This window comes from Pinus tabuliformis, chromosome J (assembly GCF_031772625.1).
Source record: "Pinus tabuliformis cultivar Carrire ecotype Pingquan chromosome J, CPIR1, whole genome shotgun sequence".
NCBI classification, from domain to species: domain Eukaryota; kingdom Viridiplantae; phylum Streptophyta; class Pinopsida; order Pinales; family Pinaceae; genus Pinus; species Pinus tabuliformis.
In genome coordinates this window covers 179,064,004-179,090,716 of record NC_142295.1, presented here as the reverse complement: position 1 = coordinate 179,090,716, position 26,713 = coordinate 179,064,004, and positions in this window count along the sequence as shown.

Sequence of the window (26,713 nt, the reverse complement as noted above, 5' to 3'; positions counted from 1 at the left end):
TTCTACCATGACAAATTTTATAAACCTCAATTACCCCTATGTCGGGCTACAACAAGTAGATCAAAAGCATGTGCAGGTCCCACCTAGAGATTCTACCTCGATAACTTTAATAAATCATTTTTCTGTTGCAATGGTTATGACAAGCGGACCAAGCATTTTTGTTAGCTAGGTGTCGGACTTGTACGAGCGGGCTCATGTGGCAAGAACAGTGGCAACAATTTAAAAATGTGCATATTACGTGTTGTTGTGGGCCTCACCTGGAGGCTTAATCCTAAAAGTTGATATAAGTTCCATCTTCCATCGCGTCACTCTACAACGAGTGGGCACACATGGTAGGCGAGTCCTATTTCAGACCCTATTGAAACATAAATGTAGTCTGACATGTTAGGGGAATAACAGTTGTCTTGCATTTATATTTCCCTCAAAGTTGACTTTGGCATTTTAGCAGCAAGGCAACTGCTATTCCCCTTGCATGTCAGAAGCATTTATGTTTCAATAGGGTCTGAAAAGGAAATGCCCACATGGTAGGAACAACGATGACATTGTAAAAAGTAGCACATTACGTTGTGGGCCTCACCTGGAGGCTTAATCCAAAAGGTTTATTTAAGTTCCACCTTCCATTGCGTTAGGCTACAATGAGTGGGCACACATGCCAGGAACAACGATGACATTGTAAAGATGAGCACATTACGAGTGGGCACACATGCTAGGAACAACGATGACATTGTAAAAAGGAGCACATTACGTGGTGCAGTGAGCTTTACCTAGAGGCTAAGCTCAAAAATTTATATACGAGTTGTTTTCAATGTGATTTTTTAGAAGTTTTTCAGCTGGTTTTTTTCGGTTTAATTTCTCTAATATGTTGTAAAAATTTATTGGAATCACAAGTTTGATGGGTAACCCCTGCACAATCAAAGTGCCCGACTGGTTTTTCAGAGTGTTGAATCCACATTTACAATAAGAAAAACTAGTTTAAATAACACAAATCAAGATTTCACCTCAATTTTTTCTGCCAAATTCTAAAACCGGAAAGTCCAAAACATCATGCTAAACACAACTCCTTTTACATAATCCCTTTTTATATAATCCCTATTCTCATCCAGCAACAAGGCACACATAGCAATATCAACGATGACATTTAAAAAAAAGGCAAACATTACATGGTATAGTAGGCTTCAGCCCGAGGCTTAAGCTCACAGGTTTCCATATTTCCTCTAGTCACCAAGCTCGTTTGTGGTGAATGTACTCATGTGGTGAAGGTGTGTCCCGCCTGGTGGTTTTTACCCAACGAATGTTATAAGGCTATTTTCTATCAAGTTGGGCTCATGCAAATGGGTTCCCGTGGAAAAAGTGGGTCCTTCCCGGAAGGCCTACATCCTGGAGGGTATTTAAAATTTCTTTTTGCGATGCACTAGGCTACAACTAATGGGATTACATACAAACGAATTATAATGACGACTATATATATATATATATATATATATATATATATATATATATATATATATATATATATATATATATATCTATATATATATAAGAGAAAGATTAGAGCGAGCCTTTGAAAATCCATTGCTCCAACAAAAGGGCTCTGTTTAATGTTATGGCATCTGTTTTAAAAGATTAAATGATTCATGCCTATATTATGAGAACTTTTGGCTATACCATAGCTATCCCAGGTGTCATGCCCCTACACCTGCGGTAGTCTTCCAACCGCTTGTAGCAAGGTGCGGCACCACCGAACGCTTTCTTTTCACCAATACTAACATTCGTGGACTACGCCTACTTCCACATTAACATTACTTAGCTTGTGTTTCGCAACCAAGTAAACATGAAATTATCCTTTATACTTAATGAAGCCCATACTCATTCATTATCATCATGCAATTATAACAAGAACATCAACAATTGCAACAAGTATAAAGGGGAGGGGCAACTCCCCATAATGTGAGTCTGCCCGACAATATATTAAGAATATCAATTTACAATAAATAAGTGTGTCTTGGCAGAAACAAGTCTCACACTTAACCAAATAATACAAAGAGAGGCAACCCTGCCTTTTACAATACATGTACACCTCTTACACGAAGGGTGGTGCTCACTCGAGCCACCTAGATACTCCTGCCAAGTCCTGCACAAATCTGCACATCCACCGCACCCCGAGCACACCTTGCCCACTCTTCGACCGACTCAAGACAACCTCCGAGTGCACCTTCAAGTGGAGCGCATGAGATATGCGCAGCTCCACTTAGTTATGCGCACTTCTAGTTTTCCCCTTGACTCTTATGCGTAGAAGAGATGAGAGAATGTGATGTTGGAATGAGCTCTAAGGCTCTCACATATATATCCATCCTAGCATGGGTTTACATGGGGTTTGCAGCCCCTTGGCCGACCCCAAAATCCATCAACAAGCACCCACAAGACTCTTGTTTAAGTCGACTTGTAAGCTCTTACATCCATCATATAAGTTTCGCTTCACACTTAGTCGCATTTCTAAGTGTTGTGCCTTTCGTCGCATTTTGTTCACGGTATCGTCCCATTTCCTCTACAGCACCGTCGCACTTACGTTTGTTGCGTGCCCATCGTGCGCCCATCATGCGCCCGCGCGCCCACCCGCACCCTCGTGCATGGCGACTTCGCTCGGCACCCGTCGCACAATCGCCCGGAGGCCTTAGATCCTCCTCCACCTGAAATCGTTGTCGTCCTCGACAACATACCATCCCGGTAGCCATCCAGCAAGATCATCATCATCCATGATGTTGATTTCTCCACACAACAAACATCCTTGCAACATATGTAGAGCCTCATCTCCATCATGCCTCGACTTAGTGACCACTACCACCAAGCTCACCATACCAAGGTATGCACCTCAATGATATGCTCTTCATCAGATGTCATCTCGATCCATGATCATCGACCCCTCTGCCACAATCTCCATTGCAACATCTCGTGTCGACCTCATCATGTGTCCCTATGTGAACTACTGCCATGATACTCCAACACGATGCTAACACATCTCTGTACACTTCCGAACCTCATGTCTGAACTAGTCGGGTGATCAGTCCAACTATCACGCTCAAACCATGAGAGTGAACATCCTCATGCCATCATCAGTTGTTCCTCAAACATCTGCCACATCCTCGACTCATCAAGAATCTACCTCCATAATCCATGCTCCGATCCATGGAACTCCATCCACCTTATCTGCAACATGTTGTCCATGATGTTTGGTGTCAATGTGCTATATGAAATCAACCACATCTATCCCAACATCATCATCTATGTGTGTCTCCTTCATATGAAGAGACCTTCTCCTCAAATATCGACTCTCGATGTGTCACATCCAGGTCCATGAAGCAACCTCCATCATAACTGCAATGTGTCATCCCTCAAGTCATCCATAGAAACAAGTATGCACTTGTCTCACCTATCCATGTGCTACCCATGATCATAGATCAATCATCTCTCATGTGTCGAAGTAGTTGAGTCTCGGCTCAACCCATGCCCAAGTGCAGCCACCAAGGCATCATCATCGTCGTAACTCCGTCACTCCAAAGTTTCCCATATCGATCCTCCACATCAAGTCACTCTTCCAATCCATGCCCATACATGTACTTTGAAAGTATGCATCCCATAATGCATCAAAGTCTCGTGACCTCAACTCCTCAATGCATCAAATCCTCTAAGTCCACCATGTATGAAGTCCCTAAAAGTCACAACAATCTCATGTCATCATGAGCTCCATAATCTGCTCACGAATCCATCCAAGTCCATGGTCTTGTTGTACAAGAGTGCACAACCTCTCCATCAACTCATAAGTCTCCATGTCACACTAGCAAATCCATTTGCACAACATCCCTGCCTTGGCACTCTTCTTGGATGTCCATGACACCTCTACAAGTGCTCCCACACAATGTCCCTGCATAAGACTGCCATGCTCCATGCTTCCGACCTGATGTCCATGACTAAGTTGCCCATGTAGTCCAACCAAGTAGACCCACCACAACAATCGGTCACCCTCATCCAAGTCTTCAATCTTCGGTCTAGTGAACTCGATCACCCAACCATATCATCATCATCACATCATGAGTCCCTTCCATCATGGCTCCTCCATCGAAGCTACCACCAAGACTTGCTCTTGGTCTCGGCCATGAGAAGTCCACCCAAGCATCATTAAATGTGTGCCCTTCAATCTGTCCATGAGTCATGCCAGGCACTTAGCCAAATCTCCATATGGCTAAAGCATGACCCAATCCTCCACAATGATCATCATGTTCCTCCCTTGTCAAGGGCCTTTGTACCTTCTACCATAAGGTCACAAACAACCCCAACAAGTCTAGCAACCATCAATAATTCTTGCTTCTCCATACAAGGTCTCATCATAGACACCCATGGCAAGATCCTCCATAGCATAGGCAAACTGGCTTTGCCTCTCCCTGCATACGGTCCATCCACCAAATGCCCAAATGAAACACAAGTATCAATACTTACTTCATCATCATGAGGCTCTTCCTCATTCATCCATGTCCGCAAACTGCACGATCCTGGTCCAACTCGATCACCCTCAAGTTCATCCTCCATCATGGTCATGTCTGCAACATCTTCAATCAACATGGCTTCCTTTTCCTTCTTAGCACAATCTGCAACCTCACCTTGCTCCATTGTCCATCCAAGTTGAAGAAGCTCTTCTTCCACATTCTTTTCCAAGGCTTCAAGCTTCTCACGAATCCGGGGATTCTCTTCTTTCAACCTCTTCAACCTATATAAGGTAAGCAAGAGCTTCCCTTTGCATTCTTTCAAACTTGCCATGCCTTGTCGTTCAGCTTGGCCCAAGCACTAAGCTTCACCCCTGCTAAACTGTTCACCAGCTTCACCAAGTTCCCTGCAACCATGAATCGGCCCTTGTCTCACTTGTATGTGAAACTAGCTTCCTTCATCTGCAAGTACCTGCTTCCACTATCACTTCGTCACGAGCAACCCTGCTCACCAGCTCCAACCGAGCTCTGATACCAACTGGCATGCCCCCACACCTGCGGTAGTCTTCCAACCGCTTGTAGCAAGGTGCGGCACCACCGAATGCTTTCTCTTCACCAATACTAACATTCGTGGACTACGCCTACTTCCACATTAACATTACTTAGCTTGTGTTTCGCAACCAAGTAAACATGCAATTATCCTTTATACTTAATGAAGCCCATACTCATTCATTTTCATCATGCAATTATAACAAGAACATCAACAATTGCAACAAGTATAAAGGGGAGGGGCAACTCCCCCTAATGTGAGTCTGCCTGACAATATATTAATAATATCAGTTTACAATAAACAAGTGTGTCTTGGCCGAACCAAGTCTCACACTTAACCAAATAATACAAAGAGAGGCAACCCTGCCTTTTACAATACATGTACACCTCTTGCACGAAGGGTGGTGCTCACCCGAGCCACCTAGATACCCCTGCCAAGTCCTGCACAAATCTGCACATCCACCGCACCCCGGGCACACCTTGCCCACTCTTCGACCGACTCAAGACAACCTCCAAGTGCACCTTCAAGTGGAGCGCATGAGATATGCGCAGCTCCACTTATTTCTGCGCACTTCTAGTTTACCCCTTGACTCTTATGCGTAGAAGAGATGAGAGAATGTGATGTTGGAATGAGCTCTAAGGCTCTCACATATATATCCATCCTAGCGTGGGTTTACATGGGGTGTGCAGCCCCTTGGCCGACCCCCAAAGCCATCAACAAGCGCCCACAAGACTCTTCTTCAAGTCGGCTTGTAAGCTCTTACATCCATCGTATAAGTTTCGCTCCACACTTAGTCGCATTTCTAAGTGTCGTGCCTTTCGTCGCATTTTGTTCATGGTATCGTCGCATTTCTTCCACAACACCGTCGCTCTTGCGTTTGTCGCGTGCTCGTCGTGTGCCCGCGCGCCCGCCCATGCCCTCGTGCACGGCGACTTCACCCGGCACCCGTCGCACAATCACCCGGAGGCCTTACACCAGGGGTTGAAGGAAGCGATATTCTATTAGAAATTTGGGCATTGTGAGTGTTTAACTTATCCAATTACCGCGGGACCATATTGCTTCGAACAAAACTCTACAATGGTTTCTATGCTTATGGTTATCAGATATCAATCACTTTTACCATTGGTAGTGACAAGATCAAATGATTATAAAATCATAAGTGATGGAACTCATTCTATGTGCACATTCAGTGAGTTATTGGTCTATTACAAAGCTGCATAGGAAGGAGAAGATCTGGTGATTTGAAGAGGATTTATGTTTTGATGATGAATTGAAGTGTTGAGAAATAGATTTTTATTGTAGGGATATTTTGAATTTTTCTTGAGCTACAATGAAATTTCCATGACTTGTCATTAGTATGCAAATATTGATTCTTCTTGTTGATCTAGAAGGGTATGGTTCAGTCATTGTTATTTTCTATAACAGGACATATTTGAATGTAGGAACTCATGCCATAATTGATCTTTACTATATTGAATCAATAGTATGACTTGTTGATTATTGACAAGGTAATGATATATGCTTCATATTTGTTGTTTTTTTTTCTTGTCTTCTAGACATATCAACTATAGTTGGTATTTGATTGATAAAATTTGGTTTGCATGGTAAGAGTTGCAAAGATTTGATTTGGTGATTTGGGTATGAACAACGCCATTGGGTTGTTGAGTATAAGGACACAAAACTTGACTATATGGCTTGAGCAGATAGATATGTATTCTTACATGTATGTTTCTTGATATGGTTTGAGAGATGGGTATGGTATTCCACTCTCCTTCAATGATTTAGTAATTCAGAATTTAATGACTTGGTTCTCAGGGATTTAGTTGACTTGTGTTTGTTGGTATCTTGGCTGATCTTATTGTTGGTGTGGGTCCATTGTGAAAATAGATGAAGGGTTGCCTTCATGTTTTGTGATAAGGCAGGTGGATCCCGTATGAATTATTGTGACACACAGTCCATGAAATGTCGAGGGTTGGAACCCTCAATGGAGGTTGTAGTCTCCTTCTAGTAGTAGCCTATATATTGAAAATATTTTGCACCAGTACAAGATCATGATGTAAGGAATTTTCTTTCATTATAATAATAGAAGAAGACAAAATAACAACATTGGTGGTTTTCTTCAATAGTGGGATTCCACCTAAAATATTGGTGTCCACTTGTGCTTATGTGCTTTGATTTCTATGGTATTACTTTAACGTTGCTTATGGTTCTTTGAATAAGATATATTACTGTGATTGGCTAATGGAGTAGTTTATGAGATGAATTGAAATAAATGCATGAATTAAATAAAGTTTAATTGGGATTGAAATACTGATTCACCCCTCTCCCCCTCTTGCCCACCCACAAAGTATTTATGACAATCTTATTAGAATGCTTTTTAACATCTTGACATGTTATTCTTTCATGCTCTTTTCTATTCATATAATTTCTTTTATTATTTTCCCAATCTTAGTTTCAATTTAGATAACACTTTATAACTCAGTATAAGGAATATTTGTGATTCTTCTAGTGCTCAAATGGATTTAACATATAATATCAAAACTAATAACTTAAAACCAACATCTTTTCTATAGTAAACTATAAGGCCTTTCGCCATGTAAGTGTTGGAGATATTAAGTCCTACTTATCTTGTGCTATTGTGCGATATTCATCATAAAATATATTGGCTCTTCTAATGTTTACATGAGTCATTTGGTTTGGTGGTTGTAATTATCTCTTTCTTTTAGGTGTAGTTGAGACTCAATTAATTAGATTTCCTAGATATAAATTACTTAATATTTGATGTATAAATATATACGATCATAATAAAATATGTAGAATAATGTGTAGTGTGTTCTATAATTCTATTTTGGTATCATATCCTGCATAAATATGTAGGATTAAATTAACATATGTTTACGACAGTTTACTATCTATTTTGTGAGTGATTCCTGTATTATTTATTTTATGTGCACTTATGTGAGAGATCATCCCTCCACTCACGATTTTTGGGTTTTCTCGCAAAATATTAGTTCTATCAACTTTTGGTTAACCCTGAGTTCGAATGCTTAAAATAATTGCAAGGTTCATGTAGGAATGAGAGAAGAAACAAAGAGGTCATGTTCCAAGCCAACATTGTGGAGGACCCAACTAAGTGGATTATTAGCCCACACTCACCTGCTGAAAATGTTATTTTGGATATTATTTATTCATGGGTTCCTATAAGAGTGGAGGTGGCCATTGCAAGGTATTTTTCCTTGAAAGGTATAAAGAGGAAGCATGGAATTTGAGCTTAATGGATTGGGTTAGATGACTTCTCTTATAAGGATAGCCTCACCATTAAGTACTATTATTGCAAGAGCATCTAACCTAGGGTCAAATGTTTACTAAGGGAGTTGATTTCCTAAGTTAGGATTTATTCATTTAATGTATTGTTCCTATAGTTTTAGGAGAGAATGAGAATATTTGTAGATAACAGAAGCTTCGGGAGTATTTTGGAAGAATTAAGAGAATTATGGGCTAGTTAGATCTTATCTAGAGATAAGGGATTAGGTGAGATTTTTTATGGATAATGATAGATATCTTGGGAGTTTGTTTAGGATCTAGAACCTACTTTGGGTTCAGATCTAGTTTTATAAATATAGGAGAGCCCATGGGGCATTTAAGTGAGTCAAAGAGTAATACGAGGCCAATGAGTAAGCCAATAGTTCTCCTATAAATATTTTATTTATTAATTAATTATTTCTGATATTTTATGTGCATTTGTATTGTGGATTTTAGTTTAGTTTATGTGGTGTGTTAATGTTTTTAAGTTGTAGGCACTATGGCCTGTGGCATCCTTTTTGGTACCAAAGCTTAAATTTGAGTGGTTGTGAGAACTAGGATGTGTTCATCATCCGCAAACAAGAGAATTCTAAAATTATTGTCATGTAAACAAAAGAACACTGCCTGAAAGTGAATTGGCTATAGTTCCCAAGTGTCTGAGTCTAAGGAGGCTAAGTGAAAAGAGGAGGTGTGACCAAGATTTAAAAATGCACTTCAATAAAGAGTGAACCACACTCTGAAGCCACAAGCATAATTGGATACTTATGAGAAGCTGAGAAAGGGATCATCGAAATGGGGAAGCCTGCAACCGATGTTGGTGGTGACTTGAACTCTTTCCATCATTGATCTGCAGAGGTGGGAGGAGGTTTATTAATTATTTACTTCATTAGTTCAATCACCAATAGATGAGGTAAGTCACACTATCAAGAAAATCAATTCTTGTTTTTGTTGAGGTTTCAAAATCCATTGAGATTCCCAAAGGGAAGCCATGCTTTTTCCAATTGTTATTCCACAATTTTGGGGTCACGATTGATGAGCTCAGTTTTAATAGAGTATGGTCATCCCAATTGTATTTTTCATCAATTTGCAAAATTCAGGAAAAAATTTGCAGGGGCCAATGATTATGGACAACCATAGCTCGATCCCACTAATATGAAGAGAAGGAGAAGTTGCTAGAATTTCTTCATAAAGTCGTTGAAGTAGTTTCTCTCTAAGCCACAACTGTGGAAGGAAGACACACCTTGATATAAAAATTCCAAGAGGATTTTCTTTCTTTGTAGGAGCCACCTTTTCACACTTGTGAAGAAATTAAGAAGGGCCACCATTTATGCCAAAGCTTTGTTATATATAAAAAAGTAAATCGATCTGAACTCCACAATTTGGTGAGCAAGGAAGGAGATTATCTTCAAGTTTGAGAAGAATGAAAAGGAAATAGTGAAGAAACATATGCCTGAATCTTTGCAGTTAATAACAAAATCACTTTTTGGGTTTATTCATTTAAAGGTTGAACGAATTGGTTTACAAATAAAGAAAGGAAGTGAAATTACATAGAGCATTTTTTTTATGTGGTAAATGTGATTTATTTTGGAGTCCACAATTTAGCTATTTTATTTTCATATTAAGAAAAGGGGGTTGGGTGATTTAAGGTTTTAAACAAGGAAAAATATGTTTTCCTTTTGGAGATTTGGGTATTTTTAAAAAGTGAAAAGTCGTTTAATTGTGAATGGGTAGTAATGAGAAACCATGGGAAATTTCATGTAAAAGAGGAATAAAACAAAAAAGAAGTAAAGTCAAGTGAATTAAGTCATTGCTTATTATTTATAAAGTGAAGGTTTTAAGGAAGAGTATGCGTGAATACTTGAAAGTTATTGAGTCAAAAAAAAGTTGAAGGTTGCATATCTAAAGTCCAGAGACAAGTCTAATAATACATTTGGATTCAGAATGGTTTTAATTAGTTGCAATCACATTTATTTCTTGTCACCAATTACATTTATTTCTTGTAACCGAGAAATTAAAAATAAGTTTTGTAGGCATGGAAGATATTTTAGTGGCATTGGCCTGCATCATTTATTTATTGTAAAGTGTCAAATGAAAAAAAAAAGGTAAAAGGTTATGATGGGTTTTATTTTATGACATATAATTAGTGGAGATTGAATGTAATACGTGCTTGAATGGAACATGAAAAGTATTTTGTGTGTTAATCAAAATTCTTAGGTGGAGTCATATGATGAGAAAATCACATAAGGACTCAGTAAGGTTAAACGGGCAAAGCAAGGTGTCAAAGTTAAATTGAAGTCAATATGTTAATAAAATCCTCCAATGTTAAAATTGGTTGTAATTACGTGCATGATCGGTAGAGCCCCATACCCAAAGTCTAGTCAATATATTGTAAGGACAAGGAATATTGTAGTTGTTTGCATCGAAATAAAGCAGAGTACAGAGGAGCTTGTACAAGGGAAGAAGGAAACAAAGATGAATATGAATAGTCATTTGCAGAATTCAGAGAAACGTCACAGTTATGCCATATTAGTTGGCATACATGATGAAGAGTTCGAGAAAGAGATTGGTGATTTGAAGGCATGACTTGACATGTTGATTGGAGCTTCTATAGAATGAGAAACATTGATGGATAATGAAGAATAAATTTATATGGCCTATCAAATAGTTGATTGAAAGGAGACAGAAGTACAATTTGAAAGTTTTGTTATTGGAATCGCAAACATCCAGATAATCGAGATGAATGTATGCATTTGTGAACTAGAACAAGGACCAATGCTTGGTGAGGAAAATGATGATTGTGAAATGAAATTTTTTGTTGTGAAAGTGGGTTCGATTCCCACAGATGGCACCACAAATTGTTTAGAAGATGCACATATTATCACTGAATCGTGGATGGAAGATAACAATTATGTTGGTTTTAAATTTGAAAATTAGTGTGTGGATGCATGATGTGTTGCATATGATTGACATGACACTAATTATGTTTCATGCAGGGATGAAGACCAGTCTGTTGAAATGATTTTTGAAAGAGACCATAAAATTCTTATGAAATGTGAAGAAGAACTACAATTTCTAGAGAAGATGTTGATGGAACCTGAATCTAATCAAGTTGTGAATAAAGAGGAGAAATGTTCAAGCAGTGAAAATGTGGAACCTGAGATAAAATGTAATTTTCAATTTAATGATGATGAATTGATATTCCAAGCTAGTAACACTAAACTTCAGCTGAAAACTAGATTGGATATTGAAATTGAAGAATTAAGGAAATTGATGGAAAAAGCACATAAACTGAGATATTACAAGACAAGGAAGAGAAATGACAACATAATACATTTGACTGCTCAAGTATACATCAAAAAAGAAAGAGGAGAATTGCATCATAAATCTTGGAAACATGGAAGACGAGGGAAGACAACCATAAAAAAAACAACAACATGACAAAAGAACTGATTTACTGCAAATGAAAGCTTGGGATTGAGGAGGAGTTTTATAAAGACAAATGATTGGGAGACCATGAATTTATTTTACCTGGGGAGTCTGATGCAGGAGCATCTAACCTAGGGTCAAATGTTTACTAAGGGAGTTGATTTCCTAAGGTAGGATTTAATCATTTAATATATGTTTCCTATAGTTTGAGGATAGAATGAGAATATTTGTAAATAGGAGAAGCTTCGGGAGTGTTTTGGAAGAATTGAGACAATTGTGGGTTAGGTAGATCTTCTCTAGAGATAAGGGATTAGATGAGAGACATTTTGGGAGTTTGTTTAGGATCTTAAACCTACTTTGGGTTTAGATCCACTTGTCCAAATATAGGAGATACCATGGGAAATGTAAGTGAGTGAGAGATGAATGAGAGGGCAATGAGTAGGCCAATATTTCTCCTAAAAATATTTTATTTATAAATTAATTATTTCTCAGATTTTATGTGCATTAGTATTGTGGATTTCAATTTAGTTTATATGGTGTGTTAATGTTTTTAAGTTATAGCCCCTACGGCCTATGGTATCAACTATAAATTGAAGTCCACCATAATGGAAGAGATATAGAGGTAATTTTCTGTAATGTAATTGATGTAAATATTATATAAAACAAGTAGAAATTTAAAAAAGTTATATAGTTAAAATATTTTACTACTGTGTTCCTCAAAATGAGTATAGAGCCACATTAATTCTAAATCTACAAAGAGTTTAGAAAAAATCAATTTTTTTTAGGTGCAAACTTTTCTTAATCTTTTTTACTCAAAAAAAAATTACATCTTAAAATATATCGTGGACTTACACAAATCTAAAATTAAAATTATTTTATAATAACACTTAATAATATAAGATACATTAATATTTTGGACATTTCAATATTTATATACGCATTTTAAGAAAAAAATTAATGCTTAAAATATATCATTCTAATTTTATATTTATAATTTTTTATTTTGCTAGTAGCTATCAAATTGAGTAAAAACTTTTCATCATTCACATAAATTAATTTAACAAGAAATTGTGAAATAAACCACTTTTTAGAGACATATATTATCATATATAATATAATATATCATATAATTTTATTTATATAATAATTCGTCAAGTATATAAGTTGATTTAATAAAATAACTTGTAAAATATTTAAAATAATATTAAATTAAAAATTTGTTTATGTTTAGTTAAGAGTTTATTTTTTCTAGACATAAAGAAACAGTTAATGTCTTATAAACCAAAGTCATCTTAAAGCATCTGGAATGAGTGAAAATCATCCCCCTTTAGGATCCCCAATGGATTATTCTAGATAGTGTAGTTTCCCTTAAATAATAAATAATAATAATCAGTCCGCTTGCATTCAAGAATAATAACTAGAGATGACTGTTCTCAATACTATTTTAAAAACTAATTCACAAGAAATATTTGTAATACATATAAATATATTATAGTTTACTCATACAAATTATACCACACAATTTCAATATTATTTAAATGTTTTGTGAGTGGTTTGGTTTGCGTGATCGATTTAGTGTCATGTATAATGTTATTTCTATTTACACTTAAAACATATTATATTATTGATTTCTTCATGTTTATAGTAGTTTCATATGACCATTTCCAGTGGTGATTGGGTTTAAATATACATTTATTTTGATAGTAAAAATCTTTTATACAATATTTTTTTTTTTTACGAAATTATAATGAAATATATTTTCATATATATACGTTTTTTATGCAATTAGATTACATCATGGTTTAAATATAGCACGTTAATATGATGGAGAATGGAACTAATCACTTAACATTTTGGAGTGTCTTAATAACACACCTAAATCACAGTCTATCCAAGATCTTATAGACAATATTTTTATAATATTATTTTAAATTAATAAACAATAAAATAAAAAATTAAATTTTAAAATATTAGCATTATTCTTAAGAAATTAAATTTTTCTAACGCATTTAAGACATAAGTTAAACTGTAACAATACACTTCTTTTTGAGAGTTTTGAGATCTCAGAACATCCACAGTGTTCTGGGAATACCTTTCCTTTTGTTTTACTCTTTCATCAATTTACTTATGCATGTTTTTTTAAAGCTTTTCAGATTACATAATTTGTAATTTGTTTGTTGATTATAATCTTTTTTTTCTCTAAAATTTATTTACTAATTTTAAATTGAAATCCCTTTTGTAGAAATAAGAAGAAATTCGCTATTGTTAATGAAATCAAATTGAAATCAAGAGATATAAATATCTTCTACTATTATTCAGAAAAGGAAAAACACTATAGAAATACATGCAATAATAGGAAACCATGAAAACACAAGGAACAAAGTGATTTTACAGGGGAACCGAAATGGGAAAAATCCAATTGTTGCTTTGTATTAATTCATATAAGAAAGCAAAACAATTACAATGTCTTGCTTCAACTTGGAAGTACACACTACACCACAAAACTCTTCTCCTACTTCCTACCTCATCCAACCTCATATTTCCTTGCAAAATCCACAAGAAATTAATCTCCTAACAATTAGAGAAATTCCCTATTTCCTTGCACAAATCGAAGGGGAATGGATCACCTTCTCACTACAAAAGCACCGCACACTGATTAGATTTTGGTATAATATTATTGAAATATGAAAGAGACATGATCAATTGCCAAGTGATTTCCAATCCAGAACATGTGGATAAACTTTGGCACTTCATATAGAAGACATGTGGAGCCTCTTGATATTACACATTATTATCGCATGTCTGTGGGTAAGGGAAACTACCTTTCAGATGTAAAACCAAATTGCTATAAAGTTCTTGAGAAATGGATGGAAGAAGAGGAAAACATTGATGGTTCAAAGCGATTGCACAAAGCTAACATCCCTCAATCAGGACTCATGCTTTTGGGCACATACGGAAGAGGTTTCGAAAGACTTGGAAAATCTTAAACATGATCAACTCCAAAAACTAAAAAGTCTTGAAATTTATAAATGTCATGTGACAAGATTGATCAACCATGGCAACATTTCCTTAGAAATTTTCTTGAAATGTTTCAAATTTATTTGACAAAATTTATTATCGCAAAATTTCCTTATATATTTTCTCTAAAGGAAGCACCTTCATGAAGTGGCAGAAAGAATGGAAAAAATACAAGCAAAATCAAATTCCTTTATATAAACTAATGGAAAGTGAAAGTTGGAAGGGATGATTTAGCATACTATTTGGATGAAAAATTATTTTCAAACAAGATAGGCTGCGATGCAGCGAGTCCCTGCACTAAGTTGAGCCTGCATAATACGTGATGTGTCATAGCTATGCTGGCAAGCTCTTAGTTCAAGCTAAGACAGGAGAAACAAATGCGAAACAAATTAACAATACAGCTCTGTTACTGAAAAGCTAAAGCGCTGAAATTGGAACGCTGAGATAGCCAATAGCCACTATGCAACACAAAACTGAACTCTAAAATCAGTAGTCGGCACCCTCACTGCACTGGTTTCTTCACCAAGAAGGTCGTACCTTTATAATTCCTGAACTGAGCAACGACCACGCAGAAAAGCCAAACGACTAACTGAGATCCCAAAACAATAATATAGCCATTGGAAATAGCATCGTTGCCTATATAACAATGAAACAAACTTAGGTGCATGAACGACGGTAAAAGCCGCAAAATCAAGTAATTTAATGGTCAGCCAAACCACTGACCGAGATCCCAAAACAATAATATAGCCATTGGAAATAGCATCGTTGACTATATAACAATGAAACAAAGTTAGGTGCATGAACGACGGTAAAAACCGCAAAATCAAGTAATTTAATGGTCACACTGTGCATTAGATTTTTATTGCGGATTCCATAAATGAAAATGTGGAAAGGCTAATACATTTTTAGATGGTCCTGTAAATATCATAAACCAAAAATGAGATTCATCAGGTATATCACAAATATTTGAAACTGCTTTTAAATTCCCCAATTCCCCAGATATGATAGTTTTTACTAATATGAACATGTTTGGATCAGGGATGAGTGAAATTGCCGTAACTTTTCACTTTTATGTAAATAAGTAAACAATATCTATACCTTCAATGTTTACGTTATCCTATGGTCAGAATGTGTTTTCTTTTAACATCAAAGGGTTTAAATGCGTGAGTAGGGTATGCATTTAAATGAAATGTTAAAGGTTTGGATGGCAATGTTTATAGTTTATGAGGTTGGTGCGAGCGAGTAAAATTAAATGAAACACGCTTATGTTTTGAACTATTAATATAAAGTGATAACACGATATTTATGATGTATTAGTCATAAGACTGCCTATGAGAACATAATCGAAGACACGGTTTATTACATGCCTACCAATAACAAGAGCTGAGAAGAATAAATAAGCGTGAAATCCAAAGCCATACTTAAAACATGAGAGAAACAGCCAGGCACAACAATAGGTTTTCACGGGCCGATGAAACTACGCTTCGCGTGAGGTGTAACTTTCACGACGAGGCGACACGTTACACAGGAGACATGTGATCGACATGCATGCAGCGACGTGTTTGTACGCAGAAACGTGTTTGTACGGAACGTGGGAAACAAGGCGAAGTAAAGGATGAACGATTTTGCAAATTGATCTATGAAGGAGGGAGCCGCAACACACTGCGAGAACCACCATGGCTCTCCAGACCTGCAAAACACTGCCAGAACCATGCTACAAATAATAAGAATCTAGTCTTACTACGCTATGCATTGTTGAAATACTAAATTCTGAAGCAAATCGCGAAGAAATGCTTCGGATTTCATTATAGATTCCTACTTTTTCTGGATAATAAAGGTCAAATTTTAGGCAAAAGTCACCTGGAAATTTTATTGAATGGGACGGATCTCTCTGATTTAATCTGCCGGGAAAAGATGTGTAACTGGACACCGGATTATTTAGTCACAGATGAAAACTGGCGGAAATTGTAATGAATCGAGGCAGTTTAAATCACAGCTTGAATGCTAGAGAAATGCGGTCATGGCTTTATGCAGGCAGGGGAGCGAACCTTTGCAGGATTGGACTAATTCATCCGGTGGACCTACATTCAGGTCACATGATTATGGTAACAACATGCGGCAAGGGGAGCTAGGGAATGGTTTCAGCAGAGGCCATGGTAAGTTCAATAGAGGCACAAAGTTGGGTCGCGTGGCGAAGAATGGACAATGTTCCGTCGGAGTTTTTCTGGTGCTTTTCTTCGGGTTTGTTGGCTTGACATTACTGGGAGGTCATTACGGTATTAGCGATAAAGGTCGACCTCCTGGATCCCTGGTTAATTAAGAAGTCTGAATTTAATGCATGTGCGAATGTTTGCTTAAAATATGAAGGACTGCAATTTTGTTCTTTCTATTGTTTGTTTAAATATATTTTGAAATAAAATGCTTTCATCTAACTATTAACAGAACAAAATGTACCTGGTATCTTATATCTAGAAAATTTAAATTAAAAAAAGACGGCATTCATTACCAAACAGTCATAGGCTTAAGGCTGATAACATCTGCCAAACCTAAAATTAACAATGTTTACACTAGGGATACAAACAGTAGAGAACCTAAGTTGGGGGCCCAAAATGGAGTTAGCTTCAGTAGAATTTGCATTATCCTTAGCTTCAGTAGAATTTCTCCCTGGAATATTCAGGTGGTAAGCTAGCAGCAACCAACTGTACAAAATATAAATGTAAGAACCTTTGAACAAATAATTGAAAGTAAATTACTTAGCAGATAGAAACTGATGGAGAATCTGAGAGAGATCATACCTGTTCAGCCTGCATAGCTTCTTGGAATTTGTTTCTGGGCAAGCTTTTCACTTTTCAGTCAGCAGTATCGAATCTTTTAAGCCAAAGGAAAGGGAAATCCCATATTAGAAACTCTTAAGCTAGCCAGTATCAATTTGAACATCTTTATTAAGAAAGCGCTTGCTGTCACTGCCAGATAAGAGATACATTTTTTTTTGATTTCATAATTCACTCTTGGGGAGGGCTATCTTTCCTTTGCATCTATTGGGATAAGTGTCTTATTACGCAAGAAAGCTATTTCCAGTTTTTCTGTACACTTTTCTGACCTTAAGCATATAAAATAGATTAGAGGATTGGATCTATAGTGCCTAAAGCTAGTGATAGCGGATTAGAGAATTCATTTCTTTCTAGTCATGAGTCCTCCCATTTATACTCTTAATAGGATTACTTGGAATGCTGAGCTACCAAACAAGCCAACGAGCGAGTTCGAGTGCTTTTGCCTCTGCTTGCGAGCCTGTCCTAAGATAATAACTTATCCCCGAAAGATAGAGTTCCCTGCCAGAGCTATTGGGAGTTCTCTTGTGAGTTCCCCGCCATCCTGACTAGAGCTATTAAGTTAGATGACTTAATCCAGTACCAGTAAGTAAGGAAGCCCCTTTGAAAGCATTATTCCCTGGCTTCAATCTGAAAGAGACAAAATAAGCACGATTGACTCGAAATTTCTATGGAAATATGTACAGTGTAGATGCATGTAAATTAAGTATTCATAGGTTATTATCTCTAAGCCCTAAAGAAAGCTCATCATACGATCCTTTTGATTTGAATTTTACAGAAATATTTTCCAAATTTGAAGATGAAAGGGAAAAGCTACTCATTCGATAGGAACAACAGCGTGAGAGCGTCCTTCAGCTTTCTCAGCCCCGCCTGAATTTATTTCGCTCATCCTTGCAGGAAAGAAAGAAAAGGGCACCCTTGCAGAATTGTAGAAAGCTTAACATTTTGAGGCGACCCGGCTTTGGCAATTCTGGACAGCCTATTTCCCTCTTGGCAAATCATTACAGGGTTCGGTTTCAGAACTTCATGTCAAAGACGTGTCATGTAAATAGAAGAAAAGTGCGACACCTAACAGTTGTGGCAGTTGTGGTGGCATTAGTGCGGTGGTGCTTCTCTACCATAAGATGGTTGTCTATTATACGAAACATATTTTGATTAACATAAAATGCCTCAGATTTAATGCTGGCATTAGTCCAGCATTAACATGAGACCGTTGACGGTCAGCCATAATGAACTGGGCCTAAATAGCAATTTAGCCTATGCTCGGGCCTCTTCCGCCTCGGGAAGAGGCCAAATAAGATGGCAAAGCTTCAGCGCGGAATAAAACTTTGGCTATCTGCGCACATCACCACACAGCACATTTCCGAACTTTATACTAATCACCGAATAACACACTAATAAAACTGCAAACTAATGCTAAGTCGAAGCTGTTCGATTACTATAGTCCCTGCCGATTGCCAGATAGCAGGGACTAATAAGACTTTGATCCTTTTATTTCTTTCGAAATGATGTAATTTCTTTTCATTAACCGTTTGGTAATTAGAAATCTCATGCATGACTTTTATTCACTTATTGCTTTTAATATGACGCAATCTATTTTCATTTGTTTAAAATGGTGTGATGGTTGCAATGTAATGTGATGAAAGAATAAACATAGTAACCGCGTACATGCTTATTTCCTTATTCAACCATATCCTTCAGTGTTCCACATGACTTTGTTTACTAATTAGATCATTTTTTAAATTTATAGGTTACGTGTTTTGATTTTTCATATATGAGATGGAATTTTTTTTCGTTAAAAAAAGTTATTATTTATAATCTATTTTATAGATAGGATGAGACAATTAAAAATAATTAATTTTTTTTGTAAGTATGGTAGGATTATATCTTCATCATGACCAATTTTTCACCTCAGAGAATAGCATAAGATTTGAACCCAAAACTTCCACTTCAGTGAAACTTCATTGCCATAGCCATTTCCAATTTAGCTACTCCAAACAAACACAAATAATATTTTTTTAATTAATATAAAAAATATATATATAAAGTTATTATTTTTAATATTTTCATTTACCCTAATGGTTTAATGGTTTCATACATAGGAGACAATGCAACCCAAGTTAACGAATTCTCAAGAATGGAACTTGTTAAAAAAGGAGAATGGAGACTCTATGTACTGTTATGTGGTAGCCACTCTACCTCGAACCATCTCCCCCAAAACATATTGGCAACCTCACAGCCACTCTACCTTGATCTATCTCCCCCAAAACATGAGGCAAGGTCATCGAGCACTCCCTGGAGTAGCATTAAGAGTAGTTTTGTAGACATGGGATATTCTTCTTCTTTGGTTGAGAAGTTGTACGAATGAAGACGTATTAGAATATGTCCTCGCTTGTCAAGTTGTGGATCAATCATCTGATTCAAGTGACGAAGACTCAATTGCTGATCCAGAAGAATCTGAGTGTGATCATCCATGTAATCTTGGGGGAATCCAAGCAAGCAATCTGTAACATATTGATTCAAGTCAATTTCTCAAGGAGGATCAACTAGGTGATTCTCAAGCAAATGTTATGAAGGATGAATTATTGGAAATGGATTATTCTGGAAGTGAATAAAGTTATTGAACTTGATAGATAACATATTTATTTTTAACTTAGCGTTTGGAATATAGGTCATAATCTCTAATCCCCACTGTAACAACAATGATTCTTTAGTAGTTTTTAAAGTGTATTCAAAAGTAAGGAACTTTCCAACCTTATATTCATTAATTAAAATTTAAAATTTTGTACTATGGGAGATGCATACAATGGGTTCACACAACGTAGGCTTGCCAATTTAATTATGTTATATCATGTTCTTTATCCTAAGTAAATTTGTTAATTTATTATTGTTGTTATTCTTTATTTCTGATAACGTTATTAAATATTGTTTATATTTTTCTGGTTATCTATCTTAAAAGTAGTTTTTCTTTAACTTGTTACGGTCTTGGTTTCTTCAATAACAACCCAGAATTACATATTGTTGTAAAAAAAATTTTGATAGTATATTATTAGTTCATGCTTAATGCTAGGAAGATATCATTTGATTCATAATTGACAATTAATTAGTCAACTTTTTATTATAAATAGCATGAAAAATATAATCACTTTTTTTATAATATTTAATTTATTTTTTTATTTTCCAACATTATACACAGAATTAAAAAATTTATAATATTTAAATTATTTTTACAATAATTATATTTGCTAATAATTTCAAATTTTATTATGAATTTTTCACCCTCTATTATTTATAATTTAATGTTTTTTTAAATCCTTAAATAAATTACATCACAGCTCAATTAGACGTAACTTGTATTGAAAATAGGTTATTTTTATTCCCCTAAATTCATATGGTTTATAAAAAACTCATCCCAAAATAAAATAAAGATAAGTGTTAAAAACCTTCCATATACTATGTATTTATACCTTACAAATAACATTTTACAAATATTTATGTTAAAACAAATCAATACCATTTGTTTTAAACAAAAATATTACTATGAACATAACACTTGTTAATATAACAATTAATTAACTCTTTTATAACTTTAATTTTTAAATTAAATAACATTTTTTTCTTTAATTTACTATTTACAATTTCTATTGTATGATTATTTATCTTTATAATAAGTTTTATGTCAAAAAAAATAAAATTAAAAGGAAATAAAAGGTTCATGCTCCAAATGTCTTTGGAGTTTTTCTCATGAATAAATAGAAAATAAAAATTAAGTAAAATTAGACAAATTGAATGTGTTACAAAAAAAATTATTTATTCAACCAATCTTTATTAGCTATAAATCTTTAGATTCTTAATTTGATCTTATCCTTATGGGGAAGAGTGATGAGATCTAAATACCCAATAGGGATGTTGATGGACTGCATGGAGGGATCTTTGATTGGTGCCTTTCCTCATGTAGTTATTTGTTCAATGTGGAAGGTGGGAAGTGGAAGGAAAGTAGGAATTGAGGAAGATCCTTGGTCAGGATTGGGTGATGGATCCCACCTCTTTGGGTACCAAGTTCAAATCCTTCATAATTCTTGTATTTTATCCCTTGCATATGCCAAAGCCTAAACCCCTCAAGAATGGGGCCAAAGAGGATGGAAATCAAAGGAGAATTTAGGCCTAAAAGGTTTGGATGTAGTTGAATGGCATAATTATGTAAGTAAGCCATGCTCCATGTTTATTTTCCTCTCATGTATTAGTGAAAGAAACCCATCAAAATTGAATTCATTGTCAAACTTGGTCATGTTGTTCAAGTTGAATCTCTTTTTAATGGATAGTATAAATGATGGTGGGGTTATATTTCGAAACACAATGATCCTTGAAAATGAAATATCTTGTGGTTAGCTCTACTTTACAAACTTCTCACTTGTGATAATAGAATCAAAAGAGAATAAACATTCCCTATCAGATGTGCTCCATGTAAATTGTAAAAAAAAATGTTTCACATTTAATCATTTATTATCCATAAATAACACAATTATCTAAATTATATGCACCTCTTTTTCCCTTTCATTCTATTATCCATTCTCCTTGTGTTATGTTAGTCGAGCCGCTAATTTTGCAGCAAAAAGACATCAGCTCTTGGCTCTAAAATTGCCTTAAGGCCCTATTGAATGAAGATAGTCAACATCAGCTCTTGGCTCTAAAATTGCCTTAAGGCCCTATTGCATGAAGATAGTCATCGCTAACTTGGGCTTCATGGTGTTTCGAGGATCGATTCTCATGCAGTAATGTCGAGAGACCAAAATAAAAATTCTATGTTTTTTTCTTATATCTATCATTTTTTTTTGTTGATTAGTTAAGGTAAAACTTAAATAAAAATAAAAAATAAATACAAATAATCTGATGTCAAAATAAAAATTCTACATGATTGTTTTTTTAATTATTTTTTGTTGGGTAGCTTTGAGTTGGTCAAGTTATAAGTGCTTGTGGGTTTATTGGATTGTGTCAATAATCAATGTATTCAACCATGTAGATAGTTCTTCACCATGTAAACTCTTGCAATCGTGTGTTCCAATAATCAATTTAAATCGATGATATATACAAGAAGTTATAATACATATTACATTTTTTGTGAACATGAGATGTATACCCTATACAGTCGAGGGGGCAATGCAAAATACTAAAATAGTTGGTTGCTAGACTCTAGTGTCACTGCAATTCAAAATGTTTATTTACAATTTCAGAGATGATGTTCTAAGAGGCAACAATGGAGATATTGAACATCAACTACACCGCACTAGTGTTTCCAATCAAATTTGTATATTTTACGCCAAAAATTATGAATAATTGGGAGTTGAAATCTAGCTCATTTTAATCTAATAAGTGGTGATGTCTAAAATTTCCAAATTTGTGATGAAAATTAAGATTTGGAAAGGTAACCATCACCTGCTACCTGTATTTTTTCAAAATCTATCAAATATTTGTTATTGGAACTTGAAACACCATCTTTGAAGATTAAGAGGGAATTTATGTTGGAAATGTTATAGAATATGTCAATTTGGCATAATGTAAGTGAAATGTTATAGAATCTATCAATTTGGTATAATGTAAGTGATTTCTCTTCATCTTCTAGCTCCGAATGACCTTTGTTTACTAATTCTTATTTTCAATAATGATTAATATAGCACAATTCTTCTCGAATTTATGCCTTATGATGTTTCCTTTGCAACATTTGCTGTAATTGCTAGTTTAATACTATATCCACCTTAGCTCCAAATATATGAAATATCTAGGGGGACAAAATCCCTTGAGGTGCAAAGCTTTCCTCAATTGTGGCGAGAGGGATCAAATGCTTGAGATTCAAACCTTTCCTCAAGTGTGACAAGAGAGATCAAATTCCTTGAGATGTAAATATTATAATAATTATAATAACAACTTAAAAATAATTATATACTATGTTATGTTATAATTGCTTTAAATAAAAAGAATAGTGATAATTAAATTAATGATAATAAATTTTATAATTAAAAAAAATATTATAAACACGCCTTGGTAATTATTTGGTTAAAAATTACTTTTTACACAAAAGACATGCGCTGCATATAACAATTAAAATGTGCTACATATAACAATTATATTAATTTTGAGTTTTTTTTTTCTTAATATATACGCTAATATATACGCCATATGTTTTTTAAATTTTAGAATATTTCTTTAAATTTTCAATAAAAATATAATAATATTTAATTTTTAATTATTTATTTGTTGCTCAAATCTTTTTTTCAAGTGTCCTTCATTTTCTTAAAATGCTCTTACTAAAATTATAATCATATTTAAGTTTATGTAGTTAATTATTTGTTTCCACTAAATATAGTGGATTTATTCTCTTGGATGTCCTTCATCTACTTAAAATGCTCTCACTATCAACATGTTGTAAATTGCTCCTCACATGTTCGTTAAGCAAATCTAATATATTTTTATTTTTCCACACACCCATTCCTTATTCTTCCTACTCCCTTTAGAGGTGAGTTGTTTAATCCTTTAAAAAAAAATTATAGAAAATTTTAGTGGCTTTTCTTTCTTTTCCTTCCGAAGGTGGCAAAACCTATCAAACTCAGGTGTCAAACCAACAGTGAGGACAACCATCTCTGGCTGCTATCCGCGAATGTCGATTTGACTCATCGCCGTTATCAAGGAAAACCACGCCACCTGTAATAACCCGCTGGTGGTCCGTAAGGGAGCAGGCTTTCACTCCTGCCAGATGCCTCTGGGTCTTGGGCCGTTAACCTGTTTCCTTACGTCTGAGGAAGATGAGCTCTTAGCCAAGCAGAAGCAGTTTTACGACATACTCCAGGCCAACCCTTCTTTCTTTTCCAAATTATTCATGTGTAAGTTTTTTTGTTATTTTATATTTTATTTTAAACCGTTAAATATAATTTTTGTTAACTATTATTATTTCGTGATTACGATACGGAAAATTACTAAGTAAAACAAAACAAAAAAGTCGATTACTTCAAAAAATATATTATTAATGTCTCTTCTTGAATACTTTAAATAGGTCTCTTCCATGCACTGACGCTTTATAACCTTTATCGCTTCCGTGTAATTATATTTGTAATATTTTTTTAAATAATTAATTTTGATATTTATACTCCTTTTTATTTGGTTAAAACTTTTTATATCCTTTATTGGGCTGTTCGCCATTTATTTGTGTCTCCATCACTTTAATTATATTTTCAACGTCCTTTTTACTTGCTGCTTCTTTTTCTTATAAAAGTTCATTGGAAATTAATGATAATTTAATTATTTTAATAAATTATAAATTAAATTAATTGATTAAAATAATCCTATCATAAAAAATTACAATTAATATAAAACCAAAGGAAATGAATTACTAATAAATGTTCATGATTGAATCTCGTGCAGTATAGATCCTACATGTTATTCAAGACAATATCCCTCTTTACAAAAATATAAACCTCATCAAGACATTTTGAAATAAGTTTATATATTTAAGAAATTCATCATTAATTTAGAGAATGTAAACATCTGTTTTTTTAAATAAAATAAAATAATTAAAGTGAGTTTATAAGGAGTTAAATAAAATTGTTAAGCATCCACAAAGGGATTTCAATTTACCATTATTAAATATATTTAATATAGTGATTAATATATTTATTTTTAGAAGAAAGATCAATGCTATTCGACAAGAAGATTACAAATTATATAATTTGAAGAGCTTTGAAAACTGGCAGAATTAAATTGATGAACGAGTTAAATAACAAGGAGCCACTGTCGTGGCGGTAGTCCCTGCCGGGGTCTGCAGGGACAACACAAATGGATTGCTGTAATTGCACTCAATAGGAACTATATTGGTAGATGCTAACCCGCCCCAAGCTTAGTAGGTTGACGAGCGCATGAGCAGGGCGAAGTAGGTTTTCAGCGGAATGGAATAGCAAGACCAGATCTGGTTTCTTGCGGCAGTATTCGAAGTGAATGTGTTAAGATATGGGTATTCATTAAAAAACAGTGTTACATTAAAAATGTAAAATTTTAAAGAAGTAAAATTTTAAAGAAGATATATGTAGAAAAAGAAATTATTATGGTTATCATTAATCAAATGTTTTTTTATTCATTAAGTAAAATATCAAGATCACATATTCAAGCTATAGATAGAGTTGCTCCTGTTGTGCATCCCATAAATAGCCCAGCGCAGAAAGACCAAATCCACTTTGAGTATGGTCTCTCCACAAACATTTTATTTGTTTAAAAAGTAAAACAATTAATATATGTAGAAATAAATAATAATTGAAAAAAACTAAAACGATAAATAAACATTTGAGGAGGCAAGTTGATCTTGCATGCAAGCCACGTGCCTCTCCTCTCTCGAGCTCAAGTATCTCCGCCATCTGGACAACATGCTTTAAGCATGGCTCAACCGGGGATCCAGCCTCACCGAGTACTATGTAGAATTATGCAAGGAAGACAAATTTAGCAATGAAAGTAAAGAGAAAAAATGACAAATAATGAGTTCTGAAGAGGGAGAAATCAAGAAGAATGGCAATATCGAAAAGGATAGATAGAAGAGAATTGTGAAATGTATTTGAGATAGTTGAGTATGTTGTGAGAGTGCAAAACCTCGCAACTTATTTTGGCTAACCATTCGATATTTCCAACACCTATGCATTATTGTTAATGTTTAGTTATTCAACTCATCTTGATTTTGGGTTTCTGTTTATTCCATCAATTAGAATTCGGTCACCATCTGTGCACATACATTCCTTGCAGTAGATAACAGATGATAATCCTTATTCGGCAGGTATACCATCCGCAATGCATCGACTTGTTTTAAATGATCGTGTGTTATAAAGTGATGAAATTAAAATACAAATATGAAATTTGTTGGAAAACAAATTGCAAAATTAATCATTGATCTTGTTAATAAAATAAAAAATATAAATTATATATCTAAACATTTAACATTCTTATACAAATTAACTAACATCATCTAAAAATTTGACATATGACGAGATAATAAAGCTGGTATTTGTGTCCTGCTTGCAAATCATCTTGACATCCACTAATGTAAAACATTTCACATACAATATGAAAATCAAGGCTATCAC